The sequence below is a fragment of the Pleurodeles waltl genome, chromosome 10 (genome assembly GCF_031143425.1).
Source record: "Pleurodeles waltl isolate 20211129_DDA chromosome 10, aPleWal1.hap1.20221129, whole genome shotgun sequence".
Taxonomy (NCBI): Eukaryota; Metazoa; Chordata; class Amphibia; order Caudata; family Salamandridae; genus Pleurodeles; species Pleurodeles waltl.
In genome coordinates this window covers 114,679,248-114,697,262 of record NC_090449.1, presented here as the reverse complement: position 1 = coordinate 114,697,262, position 18,015 = coordinate 114,679,248, and the positions used below count along the sequence as shown (strand labels likewise).

At 41.3% G+C, this 18,015-nt stretch overlaps 1 protein-coding gene across 2 annotated transcripts in view; it reads right to left on the bottom strand.

Moving 5' to 3' along the window:
• ELFN1 (extracellular leucine rich repeat and fibronectin type III domain containing 1) overlaps positions 1–18,015 on the bottom strand; it is a 661,360-nt gene that overhangs the window by 511,706 nt on the left and 131,639 nt on the right. For both annotated transcript variants that reach the window (XM_069209927.1, XM_069209926.1), the window contains exon 2: positions 10,027–10,113. The gene's annotated coding sequence lies outside the window, so the exon portion shown is untranslated. The remainder of the gene's footprint in view (positions 1–10,026; positions 10,114–18,015) is intronic.

Sequence of the window (18,015 nt, the reverse complement as noted above, 5' to 3'; positions counted from 1 at the left end):
GGTGTCAGGGAGGTGGCGTAGTCATTGCTTTGTACTCGCTCTGCAAGTAATATCCCAATTTGGAACCTGCTTCATGGCTGTGAATTGCTCATCACATTCCACACAGGAGGGCAGAGCAGATGAGGTGAATTCTCTGATTAAATGAGATATACTGAAATCCTTCTCAGGCAGGCTTAAGAATTAAGAACCAGCAATGTCAGCCTGCGGGTCAGCCTCTGAAGAGCGCGCCGGCCTCTGAAGAGCGTGTCGGCCTTCTGTCAAGAGATTTCTCTATCTGCTCATGTCCGCTACCTGCGGAGCTTTGACAGACACCAGGGGTGGCATCGCATGCTCTTTTGTAGGTACTTACCCTACCGTTGCATCATCACAGTGAGGGGTCATTAGGGATTAAAGCATTTCCAGCAACCTGTGAAGGAATGTATCCTTCTGACTGGTTACAAGAATATGAGCTGTGCTGGGAAGAGAAGCAATAACAAATTAAAAGGTGTGTTTGTGTGGTTCACTGGTAATTCCAGACATTTTGATTTCCCTGGGATGAAATGCGAAATATTGCACTGTATAACATTAGGTACTACTGTGGTAGTATAAACAGACAATCCAGAACTACAGGTGACACAATGATTTATTTATTTTTTTGGTTTGAAAACCAAATTGCTTAAGTCAGAATTTGTTATGATGAAAGATATTTGAAAGACGTGAACAATCGCTGGCTGATTACAGCCACGGAGTCAAGCATGGCACAAAAAAGAAAATGGCTGGCACTGAATTAAGTGAAAACTTGGCAGACATAGTGGGAACCTGAGGGAATGAGACAGGATGGCAAATAGGATCAAGCTGCAGCATAATGCGCATGTTAGACCGCTCAGATAGGCAGTATTTACTTGTAAGAACTGCTACTTCAATAATAACTACTACAGTAATGCAGCACACTATACAAATGAATACCCCAAAACAGGTGCTACGGTTACCAGCTCATTGGTGCTCTTTTTCAAGATCTTGGAAGAATGAAAGGCAGAGTGAACCTGCCGGGATTCACAGTTGGGTCTAAGTGGTACATATAGTACTCAGAGGTGGATGCAATAGCCAACCAATCGCTTCCACCAGCAGTATTGTGGTATTCTGGTTGAAAACAAGTCCAATGGGATTGCATAAAACACGAAGGTGAAGATAAGAGATGCCACGGCACACCCAGAAAAGCACAAATCACACATACCATAAGAGCCTAATTTCTGTGCACCACCCATTGCTTACTAGATCCACACAACTAGGTGCAAGTCCTGCCTTGATGTAATTCAGATAAAGCCAGAGTCGATAAAGGTGAGCACAACCCAAGAAATCTATTACACTCAAAAGACAATTTTTCCAGCAGGGGATAGGAGTGATCAGATATCCAGAGGGATCTCAGCTGGAAGACATTGAATCATGTGAGAACTTCATTCCAGACTTAGCTCTGCATAACTACTGCTATGAAGCCCCCCTCACTTTACTGGCAAGTAGAAATCTGTATATTGTGATCAGAGAGAGAGACCGCCTGACACATCTGGTCTGCCCACCACCCTTCTGCCCCTTTACATCACAAAACCTGCTCTTCAGGTTACATCACAAAAACTCTTACATCACAAAAACTCTTCAGGTTTCCCCTCGTCTCCTCTGCAATAATCCCTCTATGTATTTGTTTGAAATATTTATAAATTCACTTGATGATTTTGTTGCTATTGTTAAGATGAGGCCTAGTCCATTTGCTACCCTTAACCAGAATACATATCTTCGAATGTGAGCACAGAGTGCTTCCCCTTTCTTATATGGTAACCTCTAGTATTAAAAGTATCCTCCTGTTTGCCTCTCCAGACTAACATACACTTCTCCACATGCACCCCAACTGTCTCTTAGACCACAAGGTGATCCTATCTCTAGGGTTCCTTAAATTATTGTTTTTATTGTGACTCAATAGCACACAGCACCAAAAGGTTTCTAGGTCTTGCTGCAAGCCGTGATAGGTGGCAGAGGTACTGTGGAACCCTGAAACCATAGTTGGATGAAGGAGATGTTATGTCATTTGCCAGCCATCAAGATTGACTTTAAAAAAAGTACATTAAGCAATGATGGCAGGTTGAGGAGACTCTGTATCACCGGGCCATCACAGTAGGTGGGGAAGGCCATGTTTCAGCTGGCAACCAGTGAGGATGTCTAAAACAGAATGTAACCTTCAACAATGGTAGGTCGAAGAGTTACTGTGCTGCCTGTCAGCAGAGTAGATAGATGGAGAAGAGTGTGTTTTGTCCAGAAGCGAATGGAGATGGGAAAAACAGAATCCACCTGACAGTAGTAATAAGTGAAGGGGCAGCCAGTAAGGATGAAGAAGATAGCAGGTCTCTTGCCCTCCCATAGTAGATGCAGAAGGAAAAGTTGCCTGCCTTGCACTGTAGAAGGTATAGGTACAAGATCAACTTTAGAAGTAATTTTGGACATAAGCACCTGGCACAATAGGCACCTGGCAGGCTAAAATGAGAAGGGGTCAGCTTACAATGAAGTTGGAGAATGCTGTAGGACTCCAATTAAAGATGATCTTGGAATAAGACTTGGGCTGAAGTACATTTTACTTTTAGGCGGTACTTTTGAGCTTTGGTGGATGTTAAAAGTAGTAAAGCACCTTGGAACTGCTGGTTAATGTGGGGATAGTTAGCACTCTTCAGCTGTCCTAGATAGCTGCATTTGGAAGCACAGTAACTGCAATAGGTGGAGGAGGCAGGGAGGCTTAGAGCTAATGTGCGCAATAGTGGAGGCTACATGAGCCATGGAGGCAGTCATTAGGTGCTAGTAATTTCACATTCATTAAAAGAGATATTGAAGTTGTTAAAATCTGCTGTGATTCACAGCTACCAACTACTTAGATTAAGACCATACAATGCTACTCCACTGCAGACTTCAGACCAGAGGCTAACAAGCCCAGTGCACCTTACAGCAGTTTCAAGCCCAGAAGAAAAGTCTAAGCAGGCCAGAGCAAAAGTGTAATGTCCATTCTCTGGTCAGACCCTAATGCAGTCTCTGGAGTAGGGATCAAAGGAAGTTTGTTCTAAAGAATGGTTCTTTCCATTATGAGAAGATACAGCACATCAACCTGTAGATTCAGACAGGAGGTAAGAGGATCGAAATTCAGCTTCGGAACTATCTGACCATCATCCTTTTATGTTTAGCACTGTATTACCGAGTCAGGAATAACATTGGTTATTTGTGGTTCACTGAAGGAGACAGCGGATCAGAGAGAACCCACTCTATAAAAAACATTTTTTTATAATTATCAATATTGTTAATGTAAGAGCTTCCATTAAAGAAAGTAGACCTCTTCATACAGTGCAAAAGTTTTATTTTTCTATAAAACTGATTATGTTGAACAATATAGCGAAACCTGAAAAGTTTGGAGGAAGTGATAGAGGAGTGAGTTAATGTCAATTGCAGCACCTATAAATTACCTCAACCAAGGGATTCCAGAGCAGAAGAGTTGTACATGATTCTATTTTTAGCAAATAATGACAACCCTTAATCACCACAAATGCAAGTGCCACTGGGCAACTCTTGTCTTTGAGTTTAGTCCTCAAATCCGATTGCCACCAGCACGCCCTTTGCCTTTGTTATGGATATCAAAGAAGAACTGTGCGGCAAAACATTGATTAAATCACCACAGAGTGCCTCGCAGAGTATTTCATGTCACCAGTAATGCAAAGTTGTTCCTCTGAAGCTTTCATCGTCAGTGTTGATTACATCCATAATGTAATCATGGGAGCTGGTCCAATTTTTTATTCCTCTTCCACGAGGTGTGAATGACAAGCCCGGAATTATTAAAGAGCACAGCACCAACACAGATGGGAGGGAAGTCTGCAACATGCAATCAGGACTACTCAATTTTCATTATGGTCTTTTCTGAGGTAATGTAATTGCTGCATACTGCACACCACTGTACACGCTGTACTGTAAATTATCCATGGATTGTGATTTCCTACTGGCCTTTAATCCATTATGCATTTTTCATTAAGTTGTATTCAAGCTACAGCTATTGTGGCTACCTTACTCCAGCACTACTGGGCAACGGAATATCGCTGCACGATGGCCGATGTTCAGGTCTCAATGGATGCCGTTGACGTTGTACGCTCCCTTCCACATCTCTTGAAGTAACACAATGTCAGAAAGTAGAGAAAGTCTACTGAATAAACATACTGCAGTTCCAGCGGGTATATTAGCTGCCTCAGGTTGCGTATGGTGCCTGGATAGTATTAAATTCAGCTGCCATGTTTATTTTCAGAGGTGGCTGCTATTCTCAAAATAACCATGGATTGTGTATCTCACGTGTTACTCCAAATCCTTTGACATATCTCCTGCGCGTCCCTGGTTGTGTTTGGGTATGGACAAGAGACAAAGACGCCTGTTTTCTTTTACTCCCGAAATAGATACTTTTTAGATCCGGTGTTAGTCAAGACCTTTAGATTTTACTAAAATAATATATTTAATTTATTTATATATAAGACTTTCAGCCATCCCTCATCATCTATTGGTCTACTTTTGTGTTGTTCACCTTTTCGTTCACCTCTGCAGCATACACCATGGGCAAAGGGTCAGCCCAATTCAGAAACTGTCTAACTTAATTGTGAGTGGCTGCATTCTGCCCTTTCACATCCACTCAGAAAGTAGTTTCCTTTGGTGCCAGGACTAACAGTGGATGTGTGCTTTTTGAGACCAAAAACATATTTTTGCCTTTACCCAATGTTTTTTTTAGGTCAATGAGGGCCCGGCAGCTTCTGCAATATTACATTTTTCGAAAGCCATGACAAAAGGAAACAAGAACTGACAAAGCTTAAAGGTTGGTGGTCAGCTTCCAATGACTGACTTGCCATTACCATGCATTTGACCTGCTGTAACACCTGTGTATGAGCCGTCCTAGCTAGGCACACTGTGTGTCCTTGAGGTGGAGCATTGAAGTAGGTACTACCTACCTACCTAGTATGTGAGGGTAGGAGGAAATGGGTAAGGCACAAGCTATGATCCTTCTTTCAGACACAAAACAGCCATCACATGTTCCTCTCATGTCCTTACACATCCACAAACTCATAAGAGCAATCTTGTTGCAATTAATTCAAAAGTCTGGATCTAATCTAACAATTTTCTATTTTATTACAACACATTCACTTGAGCGCCTGTGTTGTCAGTCTCCTCCATGCAGCTTGCTCTGAATATCAAAGAATCTCTTTAGAGCTTCTCTGTAATGAGTTAGATGTCCTAGAAAAAACATCTATTTATGTTTTGATGGGAGACTGAAGGATGTCAAGACTCACAAGATTGAGTAGGACGGTTTGTATCCTGGTTACACACCTTTGGAGTCGGGCATACGAGGAAGTAATAAAGCTCAGTTTTACTTCTCGAAATCAATTTGGCGAGCGATTCCAGAGGATTTGCTGCCGGCTGACCTCAAGGGCTGAAAGGCAGGATTGATTGCAGAGCTACACAAGGAAGACTCATTTCTCCAGGAACAGAGCTTTGTAGGCTTGAAGACCTTTTGCGTGGCTGTTTACCTGTCTTTGCATTTGAGCATCTTTTACTAATACTTAATATACCAATCCTACCCTGTATCATTTCTCACAACTGCATACATGCTTATCAATAAGAATTGAGAAAGAAACCATTAGCCTAAAAAAATCTAAGAAATCAAACAGTTATTGTCCCACCATTGATATATCAGTGGAATAAGCAGAGCCAAATTTTTAAAAATTAAAATTGTCAGCAGTCCAGCAGTGAAATAGGCATTCTTTTCACCACACAAGCAGGATGTGTTTTGTATGGTAAAAGTTTGCACAAAATGGAAAAGGAGCCACTCTGGTCTAAAGTTTGAAACAATGCACATATTCAGCTGTGCTTACCTTCACCTGGGCTAGCTACACTTTAAATAAGTCTACGATTTTCTAAATTAATTTCTGCATGAGATTAGAGCACACATCTATGTTAAGCATCATCAGGGTTTACACACACTATGCTCTCTGTCCCCCACTCTAGACAAGCCCTCTAGACATCATTCAACAATAGCAAAATGATGTCAAGACAGAATATTACGACGCTAAGCACACATGATATGTAGAGACTAAGCCTATTGCTGGAGATAACTCAATGCACTAAGCATCACTGAATTTCCATTCAGACTTGACACATCAGTATCAAATCTTTAACAATATTTAGGCTGTGCAAATGGATCAACTCTTCCTGACTGACATGTGACTTTCACCAACCTCACTTGCCTTTCTTATTGATGTCATTCCTCTGGATTTTACTCCATATATGTTTTCCGTGAGGTGGGACAGTTGCCAAATCTTAGGGTTTTTTCTCTGTTTTTATATAGCACAAACTCGGCCAATGGGCATTGGTTAGCTTTACATAGGCACCAGATACATTACACAAGTTCAGATGCATTTTTTTTAGTCATGTGGAGATTGTTATTTGCTCAGAATTGCAGGATTCTGAGCTGATGCGGAGACCTGAAACTGGTTCTCCAGTTCCAAAGTCAGTATCTCTGACCGTAATACCACACCCTCTCTCCTAGTTACCACTATTGGGCTAGAAACCGACCAGCTTCTACCCATACTGCACTTTTGGCTATTTCCATGGCTATCACAATGATAAGTATATCTAGCATCGCTCCTAACAATAGCATTATTTTGCTTATCTATGCCTGCCCTCCACTCTAAGCTGAAAATTTAGTTGACTGTCCCCTCTTGTGAAGTGCCTGCATCAATGTTTCAAAAGTCAATTAAATAGTCCCTAATTGTTAATTTGATTGTTCCCCATGGTTCACATGTGCTCAGCTTGGCCCTTCCTTTCAACAACTGGGATTCAATAAAATTGGTAAATGTTCCCACAGATGGCGATGAGCAAACATTTCAGGGCTCGGCTGGCTAAGCCCTCGCAAAGTAAAGTCCAATAGGGTCTTCATTATAAGCACTACATAAGGAAATAATTTATACTGAAATTTAGTTTACGAAAATGTTTCCCATGCATTTTCATAACAGATATTCCAGAAAAATGGCAGGAGTTTTCTATTTAGCAATTCAAAGAACTTCACCACAATACATAGTTCTGTTTGTTTCTCTGAGGGATACATCAGTATATCAATCTGCACATGTTCACTGTTGGGAAGAATATTTCCTGGTCCATAAACATATATCACTCTAAATATTAAAGTAAAGTAGCTGCATACATCCTTGTGTGTATACTTTCAGGTCATTAGACAATTGTACTTTCTGTACTACATGAGGGTACGCACCCAGAAGATCCATGGGATACAATATTGAGGATAAAATATTGAAATAAAGAAAATTGATAGCTAAGTCTAAATTTTCTATACGTAACTCAACATATATGTAGCTATGGGGTGCATATAACTTCAAGGTGTGTAGATATGGAATCAGGAATAGTAAAAATGCTTCCCTCAATGCACTAACTTTTTTATATTTTGTCCCTTGATATTCTGACCTCGTTAATCTTGTACTGAATATTCTGGGGAATCCATACTCAGTTGTACTATCCTTCTCAAGGCACTTTAGGCTCAGTCTAATGCAACCCCAGTTATATACGCTACTTGCTCAGATCACTTATGTTCCCCTCTTACATACTTCCAACTCACTAATCCATAACATTTCTCATTGGCTTGCTAATACCACAAAGCTGCTTTACAAAAGGTCTCACTAGCCTCACAATACAGGCATACTAGCCCTTTCCAAGTTTTTTCAAGTTAGGAAAGTTTCTTTAAAATGATTTTAATCTCTCATAAAGCTTTTTTATGAAAACATTGTGTTTTCTCAATCCATGACTGTTACATGTAAAATCAATCCGAGAACTCATCAAAACTTTCCAGGGATTTTTGAGCTCTCCCACCATGTTGCTCATAATGTCCAACACTGTGATTGCTGGGCAAAAATTCGCCGGGCTCTTATCAGGCTACAGCCATTAATACTGTGGCAACTGAGAAGGGATGTTCACCGTTTGCAGGTATCCTAAAATTGCAAAGCTCATCAAGGGAAACCACTTTGCACTGAATTTTGTCTGAACTCGGTACATCTGCTCTAGAGATAACAATTCTAATTCAAATTTGCCAACCCGGCAGATATACAAATTTCACTTCTTCTGTTATCAAGGACTGTGCTCATTTGTCCACATGATTGTGAAGGTTACAAAGAATAATGGTCTGCAAACCTATCCTTCTGGCTCTGCATAATATCCGTTTCGATCCCATTTCAAATATACCAAATATACCAAATATCTTCTAAGATTACCAGTGTAAACTGTAAACTTTGTACTTGTATAGCACACTACTCACCCGTTAGGGTCTCAAGGCGCTGTACGCATACCGCTGTGAAACCCCTCCTAGCTTTTCCCTGTGAGGTGCCCACTCCTGGGCAACCTCCAAGGTGAAGCCAGGCATCCCAGCGCTGTTGGGGCCGTTGTGAAGATTAAGCAAGCTATTGCCCAGAGTTACAGAGTGGGACCCATGAATTAGATTAGGCACCGATGCAAGAATTATCAGGTGCGAGGAAATTGAGCCCAAGACGGGAATTGAACCCTGGTCCCGGGCCAGATTTCTGCATCAGGGGCTGCCGCTCTAACCATTGAGCCACACTTCTCCAGGTGTATGTTGTCTCCTTGCTGCAGTCCTCTAGGGTCACGTATATATGTTTGATGCGTGTAATGAGAAAGTTCTGCCCTTTGAAGTGGACAGAATTTGGCTATTTGCTTATGTGTACTGCTGTTGAAGCCAGACTGAAGGATGGTATTTTTCATTTCTCCAGACTCCAACATGGCAATTTTCTCAATAGCATGATAGCATCTCTAACTCAACTGAGATTTATTCAGACTCAAGCGCAACATTGGTCTATATTTTCAAGATGTTTATAGTTGTCAAAATAGGTCATATCAAGCCAAAACCTAATATATTTATGTCAAAAGAGAAAGCGATCCTCGCAATACAGAACAATGTTTTGACACTGCAGATAAGGGGCAGAAGGCAAGATTGTATCTCTTCAATCTGTTTTCTAACGTTAACACTGTTGCCGGTGAACTATCTCTACAACATCTCTTTGCGGTCCTTGTATACTCAAAGTCAATACCATCTTTCTGAACTTTTTGTGTGATCCGTAACATCATATCAATAAAAGGTATTTTTCTTCCTCTACTAATCTCATGTGCTCCATTGGCTTTATTAGTCCACCCCACAACTGTGGAAACCTTAAAACATGATATATCCATTTGTGACTTCTTCCACCCTAGTTTAACCCTTTGTCCACAGACACTGGAATGGTTTGTATCCAATGGGCAGTCTAACTTTGCCTATCATTGCTGTAATTAAAAAAGATAAAATTTGAATCACCAAAGCTCAATTTCCCTTCTCTTATTTCTCCAGCCAAGAAATGCAGGGTTGTTGGCTCGCCAGTCATGTTGTGTATCGACTACAGACACTTAGGTCCTGATTACAACTTTGGAGGAAGGTGTTAATCCGTCACAAAAGTGACGGATATACCACCAGACGTATTACGAGTCCATTATATCCTATGGAACTCGTAATAGGGCTGGTGGTATATCCGTCACATCCGGGACGGATTAACACCTCCTCCAAAGTTGTAATCAGGCCCTTAATGTAGACTTGCATTTTAACAAGCTCAGATTATCAACAACAGACGATTACAATAATGTTATCCCACTCATCCTAGGTATTCAGAAAAACACCCAACCCTGCCACACAGCATTACAAGTACCGAGTTTTGAGAACAATTCAGGCTATAGTCTCTAATACAAAAATGTCTCCATCATTGGATTTGCCAAAAATAAATCTTATCATGTAAGCAAGAAGACTCACTCAGGTCAGCAGAGGCAACATTTTTAATACTTTGCATCAAACCTAAAGGCATCTCTTTTTATTTTATATTATGTTGATAACTACTTGAAGTTAGAAGTCTTATTCAATATGTAAAGCTCCTTAATTGAATTCAAACTTACCTTATCAAAATCTCCTGGACGCAGTCACCGTTCATGTTAATTCCTGTCAGCCCTGTTTCCATTTTCATGCTTTCCTTTTATTCACAACTGTTGAGAAAACATATGCAGCAATTAGTAAGTAATAGAGGAAAGCAACTGTGCTCTGGTGTACTGTGGGAAACTTGAATCTTTTTTAGATAGTGTGTTCAGGTACTCTTTCTAACACAGATAATTTACAAAGAAGTGTATTTACCATTCTAACAGTAGTGTTGGGGCTTTACCTTGTTATACATACAAAAGCTCTGAAAAGTTGTACTTTTTCTCACTCCCTTTCCAAATGAAGACCGGAAGCTGAGGCGCGAACACACCCACAATACACATCAAAACAAAAGTCAGCACGCAATCGCTCTCCGCTTAGGGATATCTCAGTCAGAAGGGCAACAACTTCATCAGAAACATTACATCACACAAATAAGTGATGACTCAAAAACGTTGTTACAGAAATCTAACAAGTGCTACAGTCATTCTTTCCAATGTCTTGTAAATGAGGAAAATCTAGGATTTTGATATAGAATCTACATTTTAGGATGTCCTATTTTGGGTGATTTAAGGAGTTCCATAAAAGTGAAAGAAGGTTAACCAAGAAATCGGATAAACATTTGAGTACAAGGGGATGTTTCTCTACCAATAACAAGCAGCTGTTGAGGAGAATCTTCAAAACTCTGATCTGGACTAATGCATACAATACCAAAACTATTCCGAGACTGATATTTTAGAGGAACTATTTATGTAACTTCATTACTAATTAGAGTGCCCTCGATTTCCAATTGTCCTTCGCCTGATGGAGGCACTGTCAGATGTATATACTTCATGTTCTACATTTACTTGTCAGACAGTCAATCAGCAAACCACACCAATCAATTAACCAATCAAGTTATCATTCAGTCAGTTAATATGTCAAATGTTAAAGTTATTTTTACCCACATACATGCCAAAAGGGACTGATTCTTAATACAAATATGTTTCAGTCCATTTAACTCAGAGGCCATGAGAGAATGTGGTTGGCCAAGTACACACCTCGTCTGCAGAAAGTTGAGAATTTAGTTGAAAGAGCTAAGTCAAATCATGCTGCCAACATTGGTATTGTTGGGGAGGGGGAAGAGTTGTGACTAGGCCAAATTACATAGATCACATCAACTACAAGAAATTGAGACGGTGAAAAACCTGCAGTGGTCACTTCAGACATAAGGAGATGGCATGTGCTATTGTTGATCACTGCTTATGTGTTCTTGTTCATAATGTATGGAAATGTTATTACCTGGTGGCTCACCTCACCTATTTCAGGTCTGTAATGTATTCTATTTCTGCAGTTTATAGTACCAGGGAGTGTTTTTGAGTTCCCTTGATTGGCATAGTGTTTTATACTTAGTTTGCCTTTCATTATGTATACCTCGCTGAATCTTCCACAACAAGCATTATTTAACTCCTCCCTTGTAAAAGGGAGCAACCTGTAACAAAAAAAACGGTACTGTGTGTGGAAGTGTAGAAAGGGGCAACATCCGCGTTCTTGAGAATATTGTATCTTCCATAGAGCGATGGTCTACTTTCAGTCTCTAGCCTCTGTCCCCTACCATCCAAACTGGAGACAAGAACTCATTGAAGGATCGCCCACTTTCCTGAGTGTTCAGTACGTGTAAAAAACACGTCTGGCGTACTGATATCCTGTATGAAAATAAACCTCACCGTAGGGTAGGAGAGGATATAAAGGATGTGAAATCCAGCAGTTAAGTAAGAAAAGTCAATATAAGTAAAGTTGTCAACAGCAAAGAAAGAAAAAGTTCAAAAAGATCTATGTCTCCACAGGGCAGAAAACCTTGGGGCAGCCAAATGAAGAGGTAGAATGAACAGGGCCTCTGTACACTACAATAGGCAATTGATAGACTGAGAAGGACTAATGTGTTTTGTGTTTATGGGTGTGAATAGGCATGTAACACATTCCGAGTGTGAGATTTTGCACATCCTCTGAGAATACACATTCCAGCTAGTTTTTATCTGGTGCATCAAACCAAGTGCCATGGTCAGAGTTGCATTTGCCTGTTCTCCATGATCCATTAAAACCAAATAATGTTGCTATGAGTAAGATACATTTTATGTGGATTCAGTCTCTCCTATAAGATTAGGCTTACTGATGTCCTGAGGAAGGATTCTGCAAGGTAGAGGCTGAAAGACAAACTTGCATATCTCCTCTTCCTATTTACATATTATTACATGAATATGTGGACCTAATTCATGTACCTCACATATGAAGTGCACTGACGTGAATGAAACACTGATGCACGTTGATTATAAATCATTATGGGTGGGAAATACTGGGAGGGGATATTTGCTAAGCATGTGATGTCTACACTGGTCTGTGCCTTTTATACTTCAAAGTCACATACCATTAAATATTCTTTGCGGAAGGCATATATTATTTATATATTTATGTGGGACAAAACATTATTGTCAGCTTGGATCTCACAATACAAACTTAAGTGTATTAACTGATATAAGTTTGAATGAATATAAGATACACAGAAAATACTCCAGCAATAGGAGCCTTCATGCCATGGCCACCTCTCTCACCAGGGAACTCTCTCCATCCAGCCGCCCTTTCAAAACATGTGCCCCATCCCTGAGGCAGGAAAGCAACCCTTTGTATTAAATTAGCCTTTGCTTTCCCTAATCCTGCGAAGCAACTGTCTCTCATCCCCTCTCCCATTCTTCTGCTTGTTAGTACTGGGTTCCTCCTTCTTTCAGTGCAAGTCTGTGCCATTGTGATTCTAATGTATGCAAAATGCTTGCAGAGAAGTTCTGCATAAATACAATACAAAGAATACATTGTTTGCATAATGCACTCATGGCAAAATGCTGGACACAGCACATAAAGCAACGCGCCCACATTAGCGGTTTCTGAAGTCCATTGTAAAGACATTGGCAAGAGACGCAATGTACACTCTTGCAGCCTCTATTTTCATGGGAGATCTTTACGATCCCTGGATCCACTCACCCCTGCAATTATGAATGTGCAAGGATGTGCAGCTTAAAAGGAATAGTAAGGCCCCATGTAGAAGAAACTGGCGCATAGCTCACGATGCACCAGTTTGCTTGTGCCGGCCTGCGCCCCCCTAACGACATCATGGTAGCGCTGTATTTACAATACAGTGCACTGTGACGCTCGCTAGCACAGCTGCGTCAGAATTTCTGACGCTGTTGTGGCGCTATGCTGGACTGGCGTAAAAAAAAATTGACGCTAGTCCAGAAAAGCGCAGGGAGGCTCATAGAACAAGGCACAACCTCACTTTAATGGCTGCCCTGAGGCGGCACTAAAATTGACGCTAGAATGACACAGTGAAATCTTGTGGATTTTACTGCGCCATTCCTAAGGGCCTCCATGCGGGGAACGCCTACCTTGCATACATTATTGCTAGCGCAGGTATAATGGGGTGCAAGGGTTTAAAAACTAGCACAATGGTCCCATTGAGACAGTTTGTAAATATGGCGCGGAGTGGGGAACTATTCTGCGCTGCTGTAGCGTCAGAGCAAATTACGCTACGGCAGCGCAAGGGGCTTGTAAATGAGCCCCATATTATTTTTCTGCTAGAGTGCTCACAATGCACCAATAAAAAAGATTTTAGTTGGTAGGCCCGGGTGAAATTTGCATTACACCGTCTTAATTAGTGTAATTTAGGTAGTTTCAGGTTATTCGTGTTATAACAGATTTCCCTGATTACAACATTATGTCACATAGCGTAATTATGTTCTATTTGCAGTTACATTTTACCATGAATGCACAGGAACAATAGACATGACGGAGCGCAAGCGGCTACTGTTCACGACGCGTTTGATTCTTTGTTATATATTTTTAACAGGAAATGCATCCTTGTTTACAAAGTGTCTCCAGTGCGCACTTCACTCTGAAAAACAGTTCCAAATGCCACCTTTGTATTTTGTGTAACCAAGTCATTTTCCTAACTTTCACATAATCACACAAAAGTGAACTATGCAAATTGTGCACAGCCCTGTTAATTCCCCCCTTGTAATTTGACTCCACTAATAGCATGGCTACCTAAGGCTAACGCTTTGCTTCGCCTTAACGAGGCACCAGTCCAGCCTACACTGACAGAAGAGCAGGGCCCAAACACTCTTCACAAGTTGGGCCCATTAACGTGCAGCAAGAGGTGAACTGCACTCTCAATAAAGCAGCTTTTGAATGTACCACACGTACTACAGAAGTAGTTGAGCAGTTTTGCTCCATGTAAAGGAAACTCAGGACCTATTAGCAAAATTTGCCATTTTGTGTTTTACCACGGAGAATCGAGCAAGATGTTTAACATTCTAAAGAAATCAGCAAGCACCCTTAATTGTTTAGGAGGAGCACCGTGGCCCTACTCTAATAAACTAGCTACTTGCTATTTAAACAGAACTTGTTACTTGCAATTTTTAAATTTGCCACTCATTCCTTTAATGTAAGCTCATTCGTGGCACTGAGATATGCTAATGTCTTTGTGTAGTTAAAAGATATGCGCCTTCAAAGACTTTAGGAAAAGAGGAACACATACGGCAGGAATTAGTATGCTAGCTAGGAATGATTGAAAAACTGGGAGACTACATGTACCATAATTCCAAAAGTACTCAGAACTGATGTATCATGTAGGCATCAAGGGGGCAAATACTTTGCTAAAGATCAGCGGTGGGGTTTAGGTGTAGACATACTAACATTTTGAAGCACAATTACTACTGCTTGGCAACTTTGTTGACAGATTTAACCGAGAGGCCATGTCTTCTCACAACCTCTAAGTAGGGTTGACGTACGCTGCCAAACAATTCGCGCAAGACGTTTGGCTCTTATCACCACAAATCATTCCACAGAAGTGCCTGGAGGCTATTTATTTGGCAGTGAGCGCTTGAACGAATGTCCACACACCAGTGCGCTGTGTGGTTTCTGACCATCCTTTTCTGAATGCTGCTTTTTCAAAAGGGGAGTGTGGTGGGGTCACCTTGACTATATAGCACTATGAGAATAAATAGAAACTAAAAAAAGCAAACATAGATAGTTTCTGTGCTTTCCTGCCGGATGCACTCTGGCATGGAGGGTCTCTGGTTTATGCATTGGGGCAGATAACAAACAAAGTCTGCCCGTCCTCATTCGCGTTTTAATTAACCTTCCAAATCCATAGTTACGCATTAGTCTTGTGCCTATTAAAGTCTTTGCGTTAGTGTATTAATCACGTTTCCCTAAGCGTGAGACCATACATCACGATGAAAGAGTGGGGGAGAAACAAGAGGGTATGCACGTGGGAAGGTGCACCTTGAAATTAACTATGTGCAGCACATTAGTGTAGAAGGTTTTTTTTAGGGTATAGGGTGCTTGGCTAAAGCATTCTCAAGAAGCTAGCATGGGGTTCTCCAACCTTTTCTATGACAGGAGCTACTTTTGGTCAATGTATATCACCTTGAGCTACTCATCAATATTATCACTGTTACAATATGACTAGGCCTGGGTGAAATTTAAAGTACACCAGTATAATTTTGCGGAATGCTTGGTATAACACTAAAAATTACAGTATTGCAGCACGTCATATAATTAAATTGTGCTGGAGTGCTGGATAAATGCAAACAGACAGATGGAAGCACCCGTTGTTAGCGGCAGCTGTTTTTTTTTTTGCGCTTTTTTGTGAAAACTGTAGCCTAGCATCAAAAATTGACAAGCGGGCACATTTTGCTCTAAAATATAGCGCTAAATGATGGATTTGCATTTCAGTAATTATTTGTCCTTTTACATAGCAAAGCAAACTAGGCAGATTTCGCACACCTCTAACGATGCCTGTATCCAATAACATTCCAGTTTTGACTTTCCCATAAAAGATTACCAATATGGATCACTCGGTGCAGCCCCCCCACCCCTGCAAATAAAGCAAATCTACTCCTGCTTCTTCTGCTATTCTTTCATGGCCACATGTTCACTTACACACTGTTTTTGACAAAATGAGGTACATAACATGGCAAATCTCTATTCAACGTTGATGCTTTGTGAGGGTAAGCACGTGGTCATGTTGCAGAACATCCGACTGCAGCGGACTGTCAGTGTGTGTTTGGGTTAGCGTGGAGACCTGACATTGTTTTTTCTGGCTGGGGCTCCAAGGGCCTGAAAATGTCACTCACTGTGTCCTTCATTGTGCCAAGACCCTCCCTTTGACCTACTGAGATGGGCTTCCACAAGCTACTTCCAGATAGCTGGCGCGCTCTCTGGAAGTAGCTCCTGAGCTATCTGGAAGTAGCTCCTGAGCTATCTGGAAGTAGGTCCTGAGCTACTGGTTGGAGACCCCTCTCTAACACTTTGCCTGCCAATAAGTGTCTTTTTCCGAAAGTGGCCTTTTAACATTGAAAATTTGCATACCCACAATTCCTGAGCACTTCTGAATGGAAAGTTTTGTTCGATGGATGCGGGGACCCGTTGGGTACCTTGGTCATGCTATTAAATGTTATTTTCTCCTACTGAGCACTACAGTGAATGGTTTTCTCTAGTTTTCTGTAGTGACACTAACACAAAAAGCGTTTAGTAAAGATCAAATATGGAAATCTATAACAAGCTATCTGCTTAACTATTGGAATAAAGCCTTTCCCAGGGTTAAGAATAAGGTAAGAGAACTCTGCTCTAGCTGAGCTGTACACCCCATCAGTCATGTAACCCCTTGCAGGCGCTTTATAATTATTGTTCCACTCACCTGGCTTCAACTCCAGGCAATGGCCTGTGGTGTAGTGAGCAACAACTACTTCAAAAATGCTCGCTCCTAAGGCAGGCGCTATATTTAGGAGCGCGGTGATAAGTGTGACTTCTTCATTAAATATCTGCAGAAAGTGATTTCGTTCACCTCGGCTCCTAAATAGTCCTTGTTACTTGACCCACACGTAGGATCTGTGTCACAACACATGTATGCAGAGCGTTGTGCACTCGCGATATAAGTACAGAATATGTGCGTGTCCAACCAATGCACAATGATTAAAGCCAGATAAAAAAAAAAGCAGACAAGCCAGTAAATATTGATCTATGTATAATAAAAAGAACATTTCCATGCAGCGTTCAATCTGCATGGCCCAAGGCACGAGCCCGGTGCTGGCGCTCGTCAATTCCACGTTGCTGTAGAGTTACACTGAGCTGACAGCCAGGAGCACGAAGGACATCGGCAGCATGGAGGGGGGTTGGAGATGACAGCCGGTGTGTGATGAGACAAGCGCTGCTGGGGGGATGGTGGGGAGAGTGCAGGGGGGGTTGGAATAAACTGGGAGCACCGGGTCTGAATCCTTAATAGGATGATCACGTTAGACTCGCTGGAGGCGAACTGCTAAGCATTCTGCATATTCTATTGCGTCAGTTTTTAAGATACTGTTTTCTACCAGGTCACAACCGTAACCTTCTATCAAACGTGGAACTACATAAGCCAGTAAAGCCATTTAAACCTTTGCTCTTTCATTTTATGGGCAATTAAAAACATACTGTCCCAACCCACTCCAAGCTCTCCCATGTAGCACAGTGGTGCGCAGTCAAGCTGCATGCGGTGTGGGTGCAGAAGCGGTACTGGGTATGTGTAAACGGCAGCTAGTAGGAGTACCTGTGCCAGGAAGTGTGATAAAGCTATGACAATTGCAAACTGCAAAGACAAAGGAAGCTGGAACCGTCCTTGTGACCAATGGTGAAGGACATTTCAACCTTTATCCACAGTGAAGCACATTACCGCGTTGCACCGTTCTACTGAAATCTAATCCTAAAAAATCTAACTTTCTATTAAATTAGGGGATTGGTGGTAAAACTGTATATATCACCTTACACTCACATTCAGAATGCAACATGAAAGAATGGAAAACTATACTGAAGACAACCACTTGATTCTAAACATTGTTGTCCACTCAGATTCAGTATTCAGGTTTCAGGTTTCAGGATTAATCCAGTTTCTCCATCATGGGACAGGC